The sequence below is a fragment of the Triticum aestivum genome, chromosome 7D (assembly GCF_018294505.1).
Source record: "Triticum aestivum cultivar Chinese Spring chromosome 7D, IWGSC CS RefSeq v2.1, whole genome shotgun sequence".
NCBI lineage: Eukaryota > Viridiplantae > Streptophyta > Magnoliopsida > Poales > Poaceae > Triticum > Triticum aestivum.
In genome coordinates, this window is record NC_057814.1 from 115,242,677 (window position 1) to 115,259,529 (window position 16,853).

Genomic DNA, 16,853 nt, shown 5'->3' on the forward strand with positions numbered 1-16,853 from the left:
ACTAAGGATGACGTCACACTAGCGCCTCCAGCACCAATAGTCACTGCCAGTGGGGCCATGCACGCATGTCACCCCCCACAAGCGGCGGATACGCCCGCATATGCACTTTGTGACTGTATTTGCACCACAATACAAGTTGAGTCACCACAAATCCGTATTTTTAAAGTTTTGGCACTAAACTGAACATGCATAGCAAGTTTTATGACTCCCGGTGATATTACCTCATCAACTTTCGTAATGCCAATCGATTGTAGCGATAAAGCAAGACCATAAATACAATCGGCCTTAAAATTTCGGACGCGCAATCGAGGCTGACGGGTCTTGTAAACCCAGACGAAGGGAGTAGGTATGTTATCACTTTCCTCTTTTTTTCATTTATTGCTTGCCACATCATCTTTTTTATCTAGATATGTGTGATGTTACTGCCTATGTTACTCCCAGTAGGCCATTATTTCGACGAGGTTGTGCCGGGAATGGCGTGTTCGAATAAGGTCTCTTTGGCCCCTCACTACCCTGACGATGTCCCGTCCGATGCCAACAAAGAGCATGTGAGGGTAGGTGTTGTCAAATCTGTTGGCTCTCTTCGGAACTTGGTAGTTGGTGTGTCACTTGATGTGGCGACTTCGATCTTTTCTTTTCTTTTGTTATGTGGCATGATCTGGTTTATTCAACCCTTTGGACTGGTGGTGAACAATTGGAAACTTGCGCTCCGTGGGTAATGCCCCAACTGATATTCCTTCAACAGTTACCAGATCTCATTTCTAGCGGCGACTGGGTATTGCAGTCTTCAAATCCCGATATGCCGAGGGCGTTTGTAGGTGTCTCTTTCTCTTATTGTCGGTTCATGTAATTTTGAAGCTTTCACACAGCATACAATCGAAGGAAGAAGACGACTAGTATGGTTTTCAGTGTAATTTTGTTGTTGTTGATCCTTTTATATCTTCTTTTCTTTTCCATCTTACCGGTTGTTGATGCTTTCATTGATAACTATCAGATATAATATTCCCTTTAGGTCTCTTTTGTAGAAGAAAAGGTTAATGAAGTTGTTTCTGTGTCATGAGATAAAAAAATATTAGGACGCACCTCCTCCGTGTGCGCCCGCGGCACCGGATGCGGTGCGGGTCAAGGTGACAGCCGTGCGGAGGTTAATATCCGGCCACGGCAACGGCTGGCGGTAATGCCAATGCCAGCACGCTTGGTACATCGGGATGTATAGCCGGTCCGTGGCCGGCAACCACTGGCCGCACGCAGCTCCATCTCGGATGCTGACGGGGCAACGGCGACAGAGGCGGGATGCGGGACGAGCTGGCGCAGGCGTCGAGCTTGCCCTTGCCGAAGAAACTCATGGCTAGGGTTTTGCTGTCGCCGGTAAGGGAAGCGAGCGTGGCCAGATTAGGTGGACGTGTTTAATACGACCGCGAGTGGTGGTTGAGCGGCGAACAGGTGGGGCCGCGGCGGACACCGAGCAAACGTACGGCGCGTCCGTCTCATGTCTGAAAATGCGTCAGACGATAATGAACGGACTGAAAGCGTTGGGCAGGTGTTTGGACGTGAACGGACACACGCGGACAGTTTGAGTCGCTCGCTTGAGTTGCCCTAATCGGCTCCCTCAGTCTCGCGAGTGGTTGCGTGTGCCATTGATGATTGATTAATCAACATAGTTCAAGGCTTCAAGCAGACTGCTCACAAAAAAAAAAAGCAGACTGCTCACCTGCACTGATCGGTTCGATTCGGACTATGGCTATTTTCCACCGTGTTGCAGACGAACTACTGGACCACGACTGATTATTCTGACGGACGAGTGACCACACGAGTCTATCGCCAGAACAAGGAGGACAGGCAGGATGAGCCACCGGCGATCTTCCCGGAGGACGTTCTCATCGAGATCCTGTCGCAGGTGCCCTACATCTCGTTGTGCCGCTTCAAGTGCGTGTCCAAACAATGGCTCGCCCTCTGCTCCGACTCCAGCATCCGCAAGAGGTCGCCGCAGGCCATGTCCGGCTTCTTCTACAAAGATCACAGTTGGCGCTTCCACAATTTGTCCAGGAAAGGCCCTCTGTTATGCCAGGATAATTAAGCTACAGTAATCCTTCATTAATGGTGCCATGTCATCACATTAGTGTTGCTAATCCTCGCTTGATCCAAATCATAATTCAATTCAAATTCAAATTAAAGTTCAAAGTTCAAAATTTTAAAACATGCAAACAAAAATGTTCAAAGTGTGGCAAATATTCCATAACCAATTATGGTGCTGACCCAACACTTTTATAAAGTATTTAAATGCCCTTTTGTGAATATAACAGGGATAAAAACAATTATTAAATGCTTTTTAAATTATAAAAATGCTAAACTGTTTTATTTTAAACCTCAAACTAATTGTGGTAGTGGCATAATTACTAATACTAATTAAGGGGCTAAGTTTGTGTTTTATAAAACCTAAAAATAAATTAAAAACACAAAAAGAAAACAAAACAAAGAAATATGGGAAAAGGAAACCCCCTGGCTCCCCCGGGCCTCGGCCCACTCCCACCCAGCCAGCCCAATTCCTCCCGCACCGGTTGCCTTGACCTCCCCCTGCTTCCTGTTCCTCGGTCTCAGACCACAACAGGGGCGCGTCCCCGTCGAACCACCTCGCCGACGCCGTCCTGAGGGGATAAGGACGCCGACGCCGCGCCCCCTCGATCCCCTCTCCCTGGCGCTCCACCTCATCCACTCCCCCTTTCCCACACTCTTCTCTCCCCTACCCCAGATCCACCCCACGGCGCCCGTCATCGCCGTGCATCTTGCTTCGCCGCGGCGACCACCGCCCCGTCCCTCTCCGACGCGTCCTAGAGCGTCGTCGGCCTCGACCTCATCCTCTGCCTACGCCAGCTGGAGCCAGGGAGGCCCCACGTCGTCGGCATCGAGCTCGCCTCCCCGTCGGGCGTCGCCGTCCGCCGTGGTCGATCCGGCCACCCTGCTGCTACTAAGCTACCAGCGGGCCTCCGTGTGCCTCCGTGGTGAGCACCTCGTTCGATTCCCCCTATTTCCCCTTTGAATCCTTCGCCGTAGACGCCGTCCCATGTTCGCCGCCGCTGGAACTCGTCCGCGCATGCACGCTCACATGCTCCGACTGCTCGACCTATTGTTGCTGCTGCCGCGGCCCCGCACAGTCGCGTGCGTGCCCACCAACCACCGCGCCCACGCCCGGTGCCCGCTCGTCAGCCCCGCACTGGTGCCCGCCCTCGCTGCTCTGCACTGCTGCAGCTCATGCTGCTAACAGCCACCCCCCTACCTCGCCGGCTGCCGGCGCCCCGCCGTGCCCCGGCGACCTTCGTCCGCCCCGCCACACGCCCGTGCGTTCGGGCGGGCGCCCATGTCCGATAGCGCCGCGCCCGCTAAGCCCCCGGGCCACTGACATATGGGCCCCACTGCCCTGTTAAAAAGAAAATTAAAAAAAGCGAGTTAAAAAATATATAATTAATTAATTAGTAAGATAGTTAATTAACTTAATTAATTTTGCCTAATTAGTTAATTAGTTAGTCAGAGGACTCTGTGACAGTGGGCCCCACCCCTAGTTAGTTTAATTTAAACACCCATTTAAACTATGTGACACTAACAGATGGGCCCCATTGATCCTGTTGACTGGTCAACATTGACCCAGTCAACGCTGACTGTACTATTGACTGGGCACTGACCGGCCCAACACGTCAGGGTTGACTCTGGTCAACTCAATTGACTGCTGATGTAATCATGCTGATGCAATAACCCCATTTTAGAATTAATAATAATTTCAGAATAATGCTGAAACTTTAGAAAATCATAGAAAATAATCTGTAACTCGGACGAAAAAGTTTTATACATGAAAGTTGCTCAGAACGATGAGACGAATCCGAATACGCAGTCCGTTTGTTTGCCACACGTCCCTAGCATAGCTAACATGCAACCTTCCCCCTCCGGTTCGTTTGTCCGAAAATGCCTAACTTCGGGAAAACTTTCCGGATGTTATCACCCTTCGCCGGTATCGTGTAGCACCGCGTTAGAACACCCCTAGCCGTGCGTGTTATTGCCCTCATGCATCTGTGTTGTATCTGTTTGCATTATATTTACTGTTTCTTCCCCCTCTTCTCTCCGATAGACCCCGAGACCGCTGCTGATGTCTCTGTGATCGACTACGTCGATGACGAACCTTCTTCCCTTTCAGCGGAGCTTCCAGGCAAGCCCCCCCTTTGATCATCCTGATATCGCCCATTCCATTCACTTATGCTTGCATTAGATTTTGCTACTGTAATTGATTGCTCCTATTCTGATGCATAGCCTGCTTTTGTACCTGCTATTGTTACCTACCCGCTTATCCCAAACTGCTTAGTATAGGTTGGTTAGAGATCCATCAGTGACCACCACCTCGTCCTTGTTTCCCCTGCTTCATCATCGACGACTCGATCAACGTGATCGACGACCAGAGCCCGACACCTCACATCACATCACGCCCCTTTTTGTTGCTCGACTCTGCAGACTTACCATCGAGTGCCGAGGGTGGAACCTCATACATCACTCCTGATGAGATCTCTGTAATGTAGCTATTCGGTCATGGTCAATGAGGGTGATTTCCTCCTTCACCATTCCGATACGGCTCTGACGTGCAACACCTCAAGTGTGAACCTCGAGGGTGGTCCCTCTTACGTTCACCTTGATGATTACATTGAGTGGAATCCACCGGGGGTGATTCCTCGGGTTTTCCCCTTGATGTCTGGACACACAGTTACCTTGACATTACTTGAGGCCATTGTGAAAGCCGGGCAGGCCCGAAGAGCACCCGTGCGATGTGACGGTGGCAGCTGGCTGTTTAGCGGTATCACCCAGGAGGGGTGATTGAAGGAAATATGCCCTAGAGGCAATAATAAAGTTATTATTTATTTCCTTATATCATGATAAATGTTTATTATTCATGCTAGAATTGTATTAACCGGAAACATGATACATGTGTGAATACATAGACAAACAGAGTGTCACTAGTATGCCTCTACTTGACTAGCTCGTTGATCAAAGATGGTTATGTTTCCTAGCCATTGACATGAGTTGTCATTTGATTAACGAGATCACATCATTAGGAGAATGATGTGATTGACTTGACCCATTTCGTTAGCTTAGCACTCGATCATTCAGTATGTTGCTATTGCTTTCTTCATGACTTATACATGTTCCTATGACTATGAGATTATGCAACTCCCGTTTACCGGAGGAACACTTTGTGTCCTACCAAACGTCACAACGTAACTGGGTGATTATAAAGGTGCTCTACAGGTGTCTCCGAAGGTACTTGTTGGGTTGGCGTATTTCGAGATTAGGATTTGTCACTCCGATTGTCGGAGAGGTATCTCTAGGCCCACTCGGTAATGCACATCACTTAAGCCTTGCAAGCATTGCAACTAATGAGTTAGTTGCGGGATGATGTATTACGGAACGAGTAAAGAGACTTTCCGGTAACGAGATTGAACTAGGTATTGAGATACCGACAATCGAATCTCGGGAAAGTAAACATACCGATGACAAAGGGAACAACGTATGTTGTTATGCGGTCTGACCGATAAAGATCTTTGTAGAATATGTGGGAGCCAATATGAGCATCCAGGTTCCGCTATTGGTTATTGACCGGAGACGTGTCTCGGTCATGTCTACATAGTTCTCGAACTCGTAGGGTCCGCACGCTTAACGTTTCGATGACAGTTATATTATGAGTTTATATTTTTTGATGTACCGAAGGTTGTTCGGAGTCCCAGATGTGATCACGGACATGACGAGGAGTCTCGAAATGGTCGAGACATGAAGATTGATATATTGGAAGCCTATATTTGGATATCGGAAGTGTTCCGGGTGAAATCGGGGTTTTACCGGAGTACCGGAGGGGTTACCGGAACCCCCTGGGGGTTAATGGGCCATAGTGGGCCTTAGTGGAGAAGAGGAGAGGCGGCCAGGGCAGGGCCGCGCGCCCCTCCCCCCTAGTCTGAATAGGACAAGGAGAGGGGGGCGGCGCCCCCCCCCCTTTCCTTCTCCTCCTCCACCTCTTTCCCCCTTTCTCCTATTCCAACAAGGAAGGGAGGGAGTCCTACTCCCGGTGGGAGTTGGACTCCTCCTGGCGCGCCTCCTCCCTGGCCGGCCGCACCTCCCCCTTGCTCCTTTATATACGGGGGCAGGGGGCACCCCAAAGACACAACAATTGATCGTTTGATCTTTTAGCCGTGTGCGGTGCCCCCCTCCACCATAGTCCACCTCGATAATACTGTAGCGGTGCTTAGGCGAAGCCCTGCGTCGGTAGAACATCATCATCGTCACCACGCCGTCGTGCTGACGAAACTCTCCCTCAACACTCGGCTGGATCGGAGTTCGAGGTACCCAAAGGAGACTGTTGGGTACACCTTCTATCACAGATCCGAAGGCAAGACTTTTGTTGCTAAATTCGGAATCTTTCTGGAGAAGGAGTTTCTCTCGAAAGAAGTGAGTGGGAGGAAAGTAGAACTTGATGAGGTAACTGTACCTGCTCCCTTATTGGAAAGTAGTTCATCGCAGAAACCGGTTTCTGCGACACCTACACCAATTAGTGAGGAAGTTAATGAAACTTCAGATCAAGATATTACTGAACCTCGTAGGTCAACCAGAGTAAGATCCGCACCAGAGTGGTACGGTAATCCTGTTCTGGAAGTTATGTTACTAGACCAGGACGAACCTACGAACTATGAAGAAGCAATGGTGAGCCCAGATTCCGCGAAATGGCCTGACGCCATGAAATCTGAGATGGGATCCATGTATGAGAACAAAGTGTGGACTTTGGTTGACTTGCCCGATGATCGGCAAGCAATTGAGAATAAATGGATCTTCAAGAAGAAGACTGGCGCTGACGGTAATGTTACTGTCTATAAAGCTCGACTTGTTGCAAAAGGTTTTCGACAAGTTCAAGGGATTGACTACGATGAGACCTTCTCACCCGTAGCGATGCTTAAGTCTGTCCGAATCATGTTAGCAATTGCCGCATTTTATGATTATGAAATTTGGCATATGGATGTCAAAACAGCATTCCTGAATGGATTTCTGGAAGAAGAGTTGTATATGATGCAACCGGAAGGTTTTGTCGATCCAAAGGGAGCTGACAAAGCGTGCAAGCTCCAGCGATCCATTTATGGACTGGTGCAAGCCTCTCGGAGTTGGAATAAACGCTTTGATAGTGTGATCAAAGCATTTGGTTTTGTACAGACTTTTGGAGAAGCCTGTATTTACAAGAAAGTGAGTGGGAGCTCTGTAGCATTTCTAATATTATATGTGGATGACACATTGCTGATTGGAGATGATATAGAATTTCTGAATAGCATAAAGGGATACTTGAATAAGAGTTTTTCAATGAAAGACCTCTGTGAAGCTGCGTATATATTGGGCATCAAGATCTATAGAGATAGATCAAGACGCTTAATTGGACTTTCACAAAGCACATACCTTGACAAAGTTTCGAAGAAGTTCAAAATGGATCAAGCAAAGAAAGGGTTCTTGCCTGTGTTACAAGGTGTGAAGTTGAGTAAGACTCAATGCCCGACCACTGCAGAAGATAGAGAGAAAATGAAAGATGTTCCCTATGCTTCAGCCATAGGCTCTATCATGTATGCAATGATGTGTACCAAACCTGATGTGTGCCTTGCTATAAGTCTAGCAGGGAGGTACCAAAGTAATCCAGGAGTGGATCACTGGACAGCGGTCAAGAACATCCTGAAATACCTGAAAAGGACTAAGGATATGTTTCCCGTTTATGGAGGTGACAAAGAGCTCATCATAAATGGTTACGTTGATGCAAGCTTTGACACTGATCCGGATGATTCTAAATCGCAAACCGGATACGTGTTTACATTGAACGATGGAGCTGTCAGTTGGTGCAGTTCTAAACAAAGCGTCGTGGCGGGATCTACGTGTGAAGCGGAATACATAGCTGCTTCGGAAGCAGCAAATGAAGGAGTCTGGATGAAGGAGTTCATATCCGACCTAGGTGTCATACCTAGTGCATCGGGTCCAATGAAAATCTTTTGTGACAATACTAGTGCAATTGCCTTGGCGAAGGAATCCAGATTTCACAAGAGAACCAAGCACATCAAGAGACGCTTCAATTCCATCCGGGATTTAGTCCAGGTGGGAGACATAGAAATTTGCAAGATACATACGGATCTGAATGTTGCAGACCCGTTGACTAAGCCCCTTCCATGAGCAAACCATGATCACACCAAGGCTCCATGGGTGTTAGAATCATTACTGTGTAATCTAGATTATTGACTCTAGTGCAAGTGGGAGACTGAAGGAAATATGCCCTAGAGGCAATAATAAAGTTATTATTTATTTCCTTATATCATGATAAATGTTTATTATTCATGCTAGAATTGTATTAACCGGAAACATGATACATGTGTGAATACATAGACAAACAGAGTGTCACTAGTATGCCTCTACTTGACTAGCTCGTTGATCAAAGATGGTTATGTTTCCTAGCCATTGACATGATTTGTCATTTGATTAACGGGATCACATCATTAGGAGAATGATGTGATTGACTTGACCCATTCCGTTAGCTTAGCACTCGATCGTTTAGTATGTTGCTATTGCTTTCTTCATGACTTATACATGTTCCTATGACTATGAGATTATGCAACTCCCATTTACCCGAGGAACACTTTGTGTGCTACCAAACGTCACAACGTAACTGGGTGATTATAAAGGTGCTCTACAGGTGTCTCCGAAGGTACTTGTTGGGTTGGCGTATTTCGAGATTAGGATTTGTCACTCCGATTGTCGGAGAGGTATCTCTGGGCCCACTCGGTAATGCACATCACTTAAGCCTTGCAAGCATTGCAACTAATGAGTTAGTTGCGGGATGATGTATTACGGAACGAGTAAAGAGACTTGCCGGTAACGAGATTGAACTAGGTATTGAGATACCGACAATCGAATCTCGGGCAAGTAAACATACCGATGACAAAGGGAACAACGTATGTTGTTATGCGGTCTGACCAATAAAGATCTTTGTAGAATATGTGGGAGCCAATATGAGCATCCAGGTTCCGCTATTGGTTATTGACCGGAGACGTGTCTCGGTCATGTCTACATAGTTCTCGAACCCGTAGGGTCCGCACGCTTAACGTTTCGATGACAGTTATATTATGAGTTTATATGTTTTGATGTACCGAAGGTTGTTCGGAGTCCCGGATGTGATCACGGACATGACGAGGAGTCTCGAAATGGTCGAGACATGAAGATTGATATATTGGAAGCCTATATTTGGATATCGGAAGTGTTCCGGGTGAAATCGGGATTTTACCGGAGTACCGGAGGGGTTACCGGAACCCCCCGGGGGTTAATGGGCCATAGTGGGCCTTAGTGGAGAAGAGGAGAGGCGGCCAAGGCAGGGCCGCGCGCCCCTCCCCCCTAGTCTGAATAGGACAAGGAGAGGGGGGCGGCGCCCCCCCCCCCCTTTCCTTCTCCTCCTCCACCTCTTTCCCCCTTTCTCCTATTCCAACAAGGAAGGGAGGGAGTCCTACTCCCGGTGGGAGTAGGACTCCTCCTGGCGCGCCTCCTCCCTGGCCGGCCGCACCTCCCCCTTGCTCCTTTATATACGGGGGCAGGGGGCACCCCAAAGACACAACAATTGATCGTTTGATCTTTTAGCCGTGTGCGGTGCCCCCCTCCACCATAGTCCACCTCGATAATACTGTAGCGGTGCTTAGGCGAAGCCCTGCGTCGGTAGAACATCATCATCGTCACCACGCCGTCGTGCTGACGAAACTCTCCCTCAACACTCGGCTGGATCGGAGTTCGAGGTACCCAAAGGAGACTGTTGGGTACACCTTCTATCACAGATCCGAAGGCAAGACTTTTGTTGCTAAATTCGGAATCTTTCTGGAGAAGGAGTTTCTCTCGAAAGAAGTGAGTGGGAGGAAAGTAGAACTTGATGAGGTAACTGTACCTGCTCCCTTATTGGAAAGTAGTTCATCGCAGAAACCGGTTTCTGCGACACCTACACCAATTAGTGAGGAAGTTAATGAAACTTCAGATCAAGATATTACTGAACCTCGTAGGTCAACCAGAGTAAGATCCGCACCAGAGTGGTACGGTAATCCTGTTCTGGAAGTTATGTTACTAGACCAGGACGAACCTACGAACTATGAAGAAGCAATGGTGAGCCCAGATTCCGCGAAATGGCCTGACGCCATGAAATCTGAGATGGGATCCATGTATGAGAACAAAGTGTGGACTTTGGTTGACTTGCCCGATGATCGGCAAGCAATTGAGAATAAATGGATCTTCAAGAAGAAGACTGGCGCTGACGGTAATGTTACTGTCTATAAAGCTCGACTTGTTGCAAAAGGTTTTCGACAAGTTCAAGGGATTGACTACGATGAGACCTTCTCACCCGTAGCGATGCTTAAGTCTGTCCGAATCATGTTAGCAATTGCCGCATTTTATGATTATGAAATTTGGCATATGGATGTCAAAACAGCATTCCTGAATGGATTTCTGGAAGAAGAGTTGTATATGATGCAACCGGAAGGTTTTGTCGATCCAAAGGGAGCTGACAAAGCGTGCAAGCTCCAGCGATCCATTTATGGACTGGTGCAAGCCTCTCGGAGTTGGAATAAACGCTTTGATAGTGTGATCAAAGCATTTGGTTTTGTACAGACTTTTGGAGAAGCCTGTATTTACAAGAAAGTGAGTGGGAGCTCTGTAGCATTTCTAATATTATATGTGGATGACACATTGCTGATTGGAGATGATATAGAATTTCTGAATAGCATAAAGGGATACTTGAATAAGAGTTTTTCAATGAAAGACCTCTGTGAAGCTGCGTATATATTGGGCATCAAGATCTATAGAGATAGATCAAGACGCTTAATTGGACTTTCACAAAGCACATACCTTGACAAAGTTTCGAAGAAGTTCAAAATGGATCAAGCAAAGAAAGGGTTCTTGCCTGTGTTACAAGGTGTGAAGTTGAGTAAGACTCAATGCCCGACCACTGCAGAAGATAGAGAGAAAATGAAAGATGTTCCCTATGCTTCAGCCATAGGCTCTATCATGTATGCAATGATGTGTACCAAACCTGATGTGTGCCTTGCTATAAGTCTAGCAGGGAGGTACCAAAGTAATCCAGGAGTGGATCACTGGACAGCGGTCAAGAACATCCTGAAATACCTGAAAAGGACTAAGGATATGTTTCCCGTTTATGGAGGTGACAAAGAGCTCATCATAAATGGTTACGTTGATGCAAGCTTTGACACTGATCCGGATGATTCTAAATCGCAAACCGGATACGTGTTTACATTGAACGATGGAGCTGTCAGTTGGTGCAGTTCTAAACAAAGCGTCGTGGCGGGATCTACGTGTGAAGCGGAATACATAGCTGCTTCGGAAGCAGCAAATGAAGGAGTCTGGATGAAGGAGTTCATATCCGACCTAGGTGTCATACCTAGTGCATCGGGTCCAATGAAAATCTTTTGTGACAATACTAGTGCAATTGCCTTGGCGAAGGAATCCAGATTTCACAAGAGAACCAAGCACATCAAGAGACGCTTCAATTCCATCCGGGATTTAGTCCAGGTGGGAGACATAGAAATTTGCAAGATACATACGGATCTGAATGTTGCAGACCCGTTGACTAAGCCCCTTCCATGAGCAAACCATGATCACACCAAGGCTCCATGGGTGTTAGAATCATTACTGTGTAATCTAGATTATTGACTCTAGTGCAAGTGGGAGACTGAAGGAAATATGCCCTAGAGGCAATAATAAAGTTATTATTTATTTCCTTATATCATGATAAATGTTTATTATTCATGCTAGAATTGTATTAACCGGAAACATGATACATGTGTGAATACATAGACAAACAGAGTGTCACTAGTATGCCTCTACTTGACTAGCTCGTTGATCAAAGATGGTTATGTTTCCTAGCCATTGACATGATTTGTCATTTGATTAACGGGATCACATCATTAGGAGAATGATGTGATTGACTTGACCCATTCCGTTAGCTTAGCACTCGATCGTTTAGTATGTTGCTATTGCTTTCTTCATGACTTATACATGTTCCTATGACTATGAGATTATGCAACTCCCATTTACCCGAGGAACACTTTGTGTGCTACCAAACGTCACAACGTAACTGGGTGATTATAAAGGTGCTCTACAGGTGTCTCCGAAGGTACTTGTTGGGTTGGCGTATTTCGAGATTAGGATTTGTCACTCCGATTGTCGGAGAGGTATCTCTGGGCCCACTCGGTAATGCACATCACTTAAGCCTTGCAAGCATTGCAACTAATGAGTTAGTTGCGGGATGATGTATTACGGAACGAGTAAAGAGACTTGCCGGTAACGAGATTGAACTAGGTATTGAGATACCGACAATCGAATCTCGGGCAAGTAAACATACCGATGACAAAGGGAACAACGTATGTTGTTATGCGGTCTGACCAATAAAGATCTTTGTAGAATATGTGGGAGCCAATATGAGCATCCAGGTTCCGCTATTGGTTATTGACCGGAGACGTGTCTCGGTCATGTCTACATAGTTCTCGAACCCGTAGGGTCCGCACGCTTAACGTTTCGATGACAGTTATATTATGAGTTTATATGTTTTGATGTACCGAAGGTTGTTCGGAGTCCCGGATGTGATCACGGACATGACGAGGAGTCTCGAAATGGTCGAGACATGAAGATTGATATATTGGAAGCCTATATTTGGATATCGGAAGTGTTCCGGGTGAAATCGGGATTTTACCGGAGTACCGGAGGGGTTACCGGAACCCCCCGGGGGTTAATGGGCCATAGTGGGCCTTAGTGGAGAAGAGGAGAGGCGGCCAGGGCAGGTCCGCGCGCCACTCCCCCTAGTCCGAATAGGACAAGGAGAGGGGGGCGCCCCCCCCCCCTTCCTTCTCCTCCTCCACCTCTTTCCCCCCTTCTCCTATTCCAACAAGGAAGGGAGGGAGTCCTACTCCCGGTGGGAGTAGGACTCCTCCTGGCGCGCCTCCTCCCTGGCCGGCCGCACCTCCCCCCTTGCTCCTTTATATACGGGGGCAGGGGGCACCCCAAAGACACAACAATTGATCGTTTGATCTTTTAGTCGTGTGCGGTGCCCCCCTCCACCATAGTCCACCTCGATAATACTGTAGCGGTGCTTAGGCGAAGCCCTGCGTCGGTACAACATCATCATCGTCACCACGCCGTCGTGCTGATGAAACTCTCCCTCAACACTCGGTTGGATCGGAGTTCGAGGGACGTCATCGGGCTGAACGTGTGCTGAACTCGGAGGTGTCGTGCGTTCGGTACTTGGTCGGTCGGATCGTGAAGATGTATGACTACATCAATCGCGTTGTGCTAACGCTTCCGCTTTCGGTCTACGAGGGTACGTGGACAACACTCTCCCCTCTCGTTGCTATGCATCACCATGATCTTGCGTGTGCATAGGAAATTTTTTAAAATTACTACGTTCCCCAACAGTGATAGCTCCGGACTTGTCCCGACAGCCGTCACTTCTTTTAATAATGCACTAACAGGTTTGGGTATTTTTCTGAATTGGCCTTTGGCCTTTACGCACTAACCACCACGCAAGAATAGTTATGGGCCTCGACGTCGCAGTATCAGCCGAAGCTTTGTCAGACGTCCAGTTCAGCATTGCGGCACGGACGGATTGTGCTGGCCATCCGAGGCGGTGCTGGTATCCACCCTGCTCGCAACGACCCAGAGTGCAACGGGCGATGGGCCCAAGACCCCGGGGTGCTTAGGATGTAGACCGGCGGGGACCTCTCTGCTGAGCCTAGGTAGGGTTGCGACGTGTTGATCTTCCGAGGCCGGGCATTGACCCCAGAAAGGTGTGTCCGGCCAGAGTGATCAGGCGTGTTGGGTAACGTGGTGCACCCCTGCAGGGAAGATATATATTCGAATACCGTGTCCACGGTAATGGACGTTCAGACTTGTATCCTGATCTTATACAACTAGAAATGGATACTTGATATGTGATGGATATGTGGCTCCGAGATTGCTTTCTCGCAGGGAGTCGAGGAAGGATCTCTGGGCGTTATTGTTACAACATGCTTGTTAATTATAAACTGCCATTCTTTACTCTTCTACATGCTGCAAGACGCTTGGAGCTGCTTGAAGATGCTAGTCTTCGATAGGCTAGGCCTTCCCCCCTATTCTGGCATTCTGCAGTTCAGTCCACAGACACAACCCTTCCATTTGATACCATTGCATACTTAGTTTAGATCTGATGCTTGCGAGTACTTTGGATGAGTACTCACGGTTGCTTTGCTCCCCTTTTTCCCCCTTCCTTCTTCTTTCCGGTTGATGCAACCAGATGGTGGATCCCTGGAGCCAGATGCCACCGCCGACGGATACTACTACGTGGAGCCCGCCGATGACCAGGAGTAGTTAGGAGGTCTCAGGCAGGAGGCCTTGCCTCTTCATCGTTGTTGTTTTTGTGCTTGCCTTCTTAAGGCATCCTTGTTACTAATGTCTGTACTCAGATATTGTTGCTTCCGCTGACGCTTGTTGATGTCTACACAACCTTCTTCTTGTAGACGTTGTTGGGCCTCCAAGTGCAGAGGTTTGTAGGACAGTAGCAAATTTCCCTCAAGTGGATGACCTAAGGTTTATCAATCCGTGGGAGGCGTAGGATGAAGATGGTCTCTCTCAAGCAACCCTGCAACCAAATAACAAAGAGTCTCTTGTGTCCCCAACACACCCAATACAATGGTAAATTGTATAGGTGCACTAGTTCGGCGAAGAGATGGTGATACAAGTGCAATATGGATGGTAGATATAGGTTTTTGTAATCTGAAAATATAAAAACAGCAAGGTAACTAATGATAAAAGTGAGCACAAACGGTATTGCAATGCGTTGAAACAAGGCCTAGGGTTCATACTTTCACTAGTGCAAGTTCTCTCATAACATAATTGGATCATATAACTATCCCTCAACATGCAACAAAGAGTCACTCCAAAGTCACTAATAGCGGAGAACAAACGAAGAGATTATTGTAGGGTACGAAACCACCTCAAAGTTATTCTTTCGGATCGATCTATTCAAGAGTTCGTACTAGAATAACACCTTAAGACACATATCAACCAAAACCCTAATGTCACCTAGATACTCCAATGTCACCTCAAGTATCCGTGGGCATGATTATACGATATGCATCACACAATCTCAGATTCATCTATTCAACCAACACATAGAACCTCAAAGAGTGCCCCAAAGTTTCTACCGGAGAGTCAAGATGAAAACGTGTGCCAACCCCTATGCATAGGTTCATGGGCGGAACCCGCAAGTTGATCACCAAAACATACATCAAGTGAATCAATAGAATAACCCATTGTCACCATGGTTATCCCACGCAAGACATACATCAAGTGTTCTCAAATCATTAAAGACTCAATTCGATAAGATAACTTCAAAGGAAAAACTCAATCCATTACAAGAGAGTAGAGGGGGAGAAACATCATAAGATCCAACTATAATAGCAAAGCTCGCGATACATCAAGATCGTATCACCTCAAGAACACGAGAGAGAGAGAGAGAGAGAGAGAGAGATCAAACACATAGCTACTGGTACATACCCTCAGCCCCGAGGGTGAACTACTCCCTCCTCGTCATGGAGAGTGCCGGGATGATGAAGATGGCCACCGGTGAGGGTTCCCCCTCCGGCAGGGTGCCGGAACAGGGTCCCGATTGGTTTTTTGTGGCTACACAGGCTTGCGGCGGCGGAACTCCCGATCTATTCTGTTTTCTGGAGGTTTCAGTATTTATAGGATTTTTGGCGTAGGTCCCACGTCAGGGGGGTCTCCGGGTTGTCCACGAGGCAGGGGGCCACGCCTAGAGGGGTGGGCGCGCCCCCCACCCTCGTGGGCAGCCCGGGACTCTCCTGGCCCAACTCTTTTACTCCGGGGGCTTCTTTTGGTCCAGAAAAAATCATCAAAAATTGGCACGTTAATTGGACTCCGTTTGGTTTTCCTTTTCTGCAAAACTTAAAACAAGGAAAAAAACAGAAACTGGCACTGGGCTCTAGGTTAATAGGTTAGTCCCAAAAATCATATAAAATAGCATATAAATGCATATAAAACATCCTAGAAGGATAATATAATAGCATGAATACTTCATAAATTATAGATACGTTGGAGATGTATCAGCATCCCCAAGCTTAATTCCTGCTCGTCCTCGAGTAGGTAAATGATAAAAAAAATATGAAGTGTGAATGCTAGCAAGTGCATAAGTTTGATCAATGATAGTTCCAATCACTTTTTCTAGCATCATTATATATCATAACAGTTGCTCATATCTTAAAGCTTCTCATGATCAAGTAACAAACCATTCACATGTTAAAGTATAGATCATAAACTTTCTTGAAAACTAACAAACCGTGTTATTAGTCATCAAACAATTACAATTCATCTTATTTTCAGGAAGAGTCTATGTCAGAGCTTTGATTTAGCAAATCCCACATACTCAACTATCATATAGTCTTCCATGATTGCTACCACTCAAAGCATATTTTTAGAACAAATAGTATTCATCGAACACAGAGAAAGATAGGGGCTTAATGTTTCGCCTCCCAACCTTTTACCTCAAGGGTAATGTCAACAATAATAATTCATGCTCAAATATATTTGAATGGCCATATATGCTTAGATCTTTCCATCACATGATGCTTGCCAACTAAAGAGTGGGTTGGAATGAGAAGGAATACTACTGACTCTTGCATAAAAGTAAAAGATAGGCCCTTCGCAGAGGGAAGCAGGGATTTGCAGAGGTGCCAGAGCTCGAAGCTAAAACAGAGATGAAAATAATTTTGAGA

At 47.0% G+C, this 16,853-nt stretch overlaps 1 pseudogene; it reads left to right on the forward strand.

Moving 5' to 3' along the window:
* Positions 1-473: 473 nt before the first annotated feature.
* LOC123170943 (F-box protein At5g07610-like) overlaps positions 474-16,853 on the forward strand; it is a 28,971-nt pseudogene continuing 12,591 nt past the window's right edge.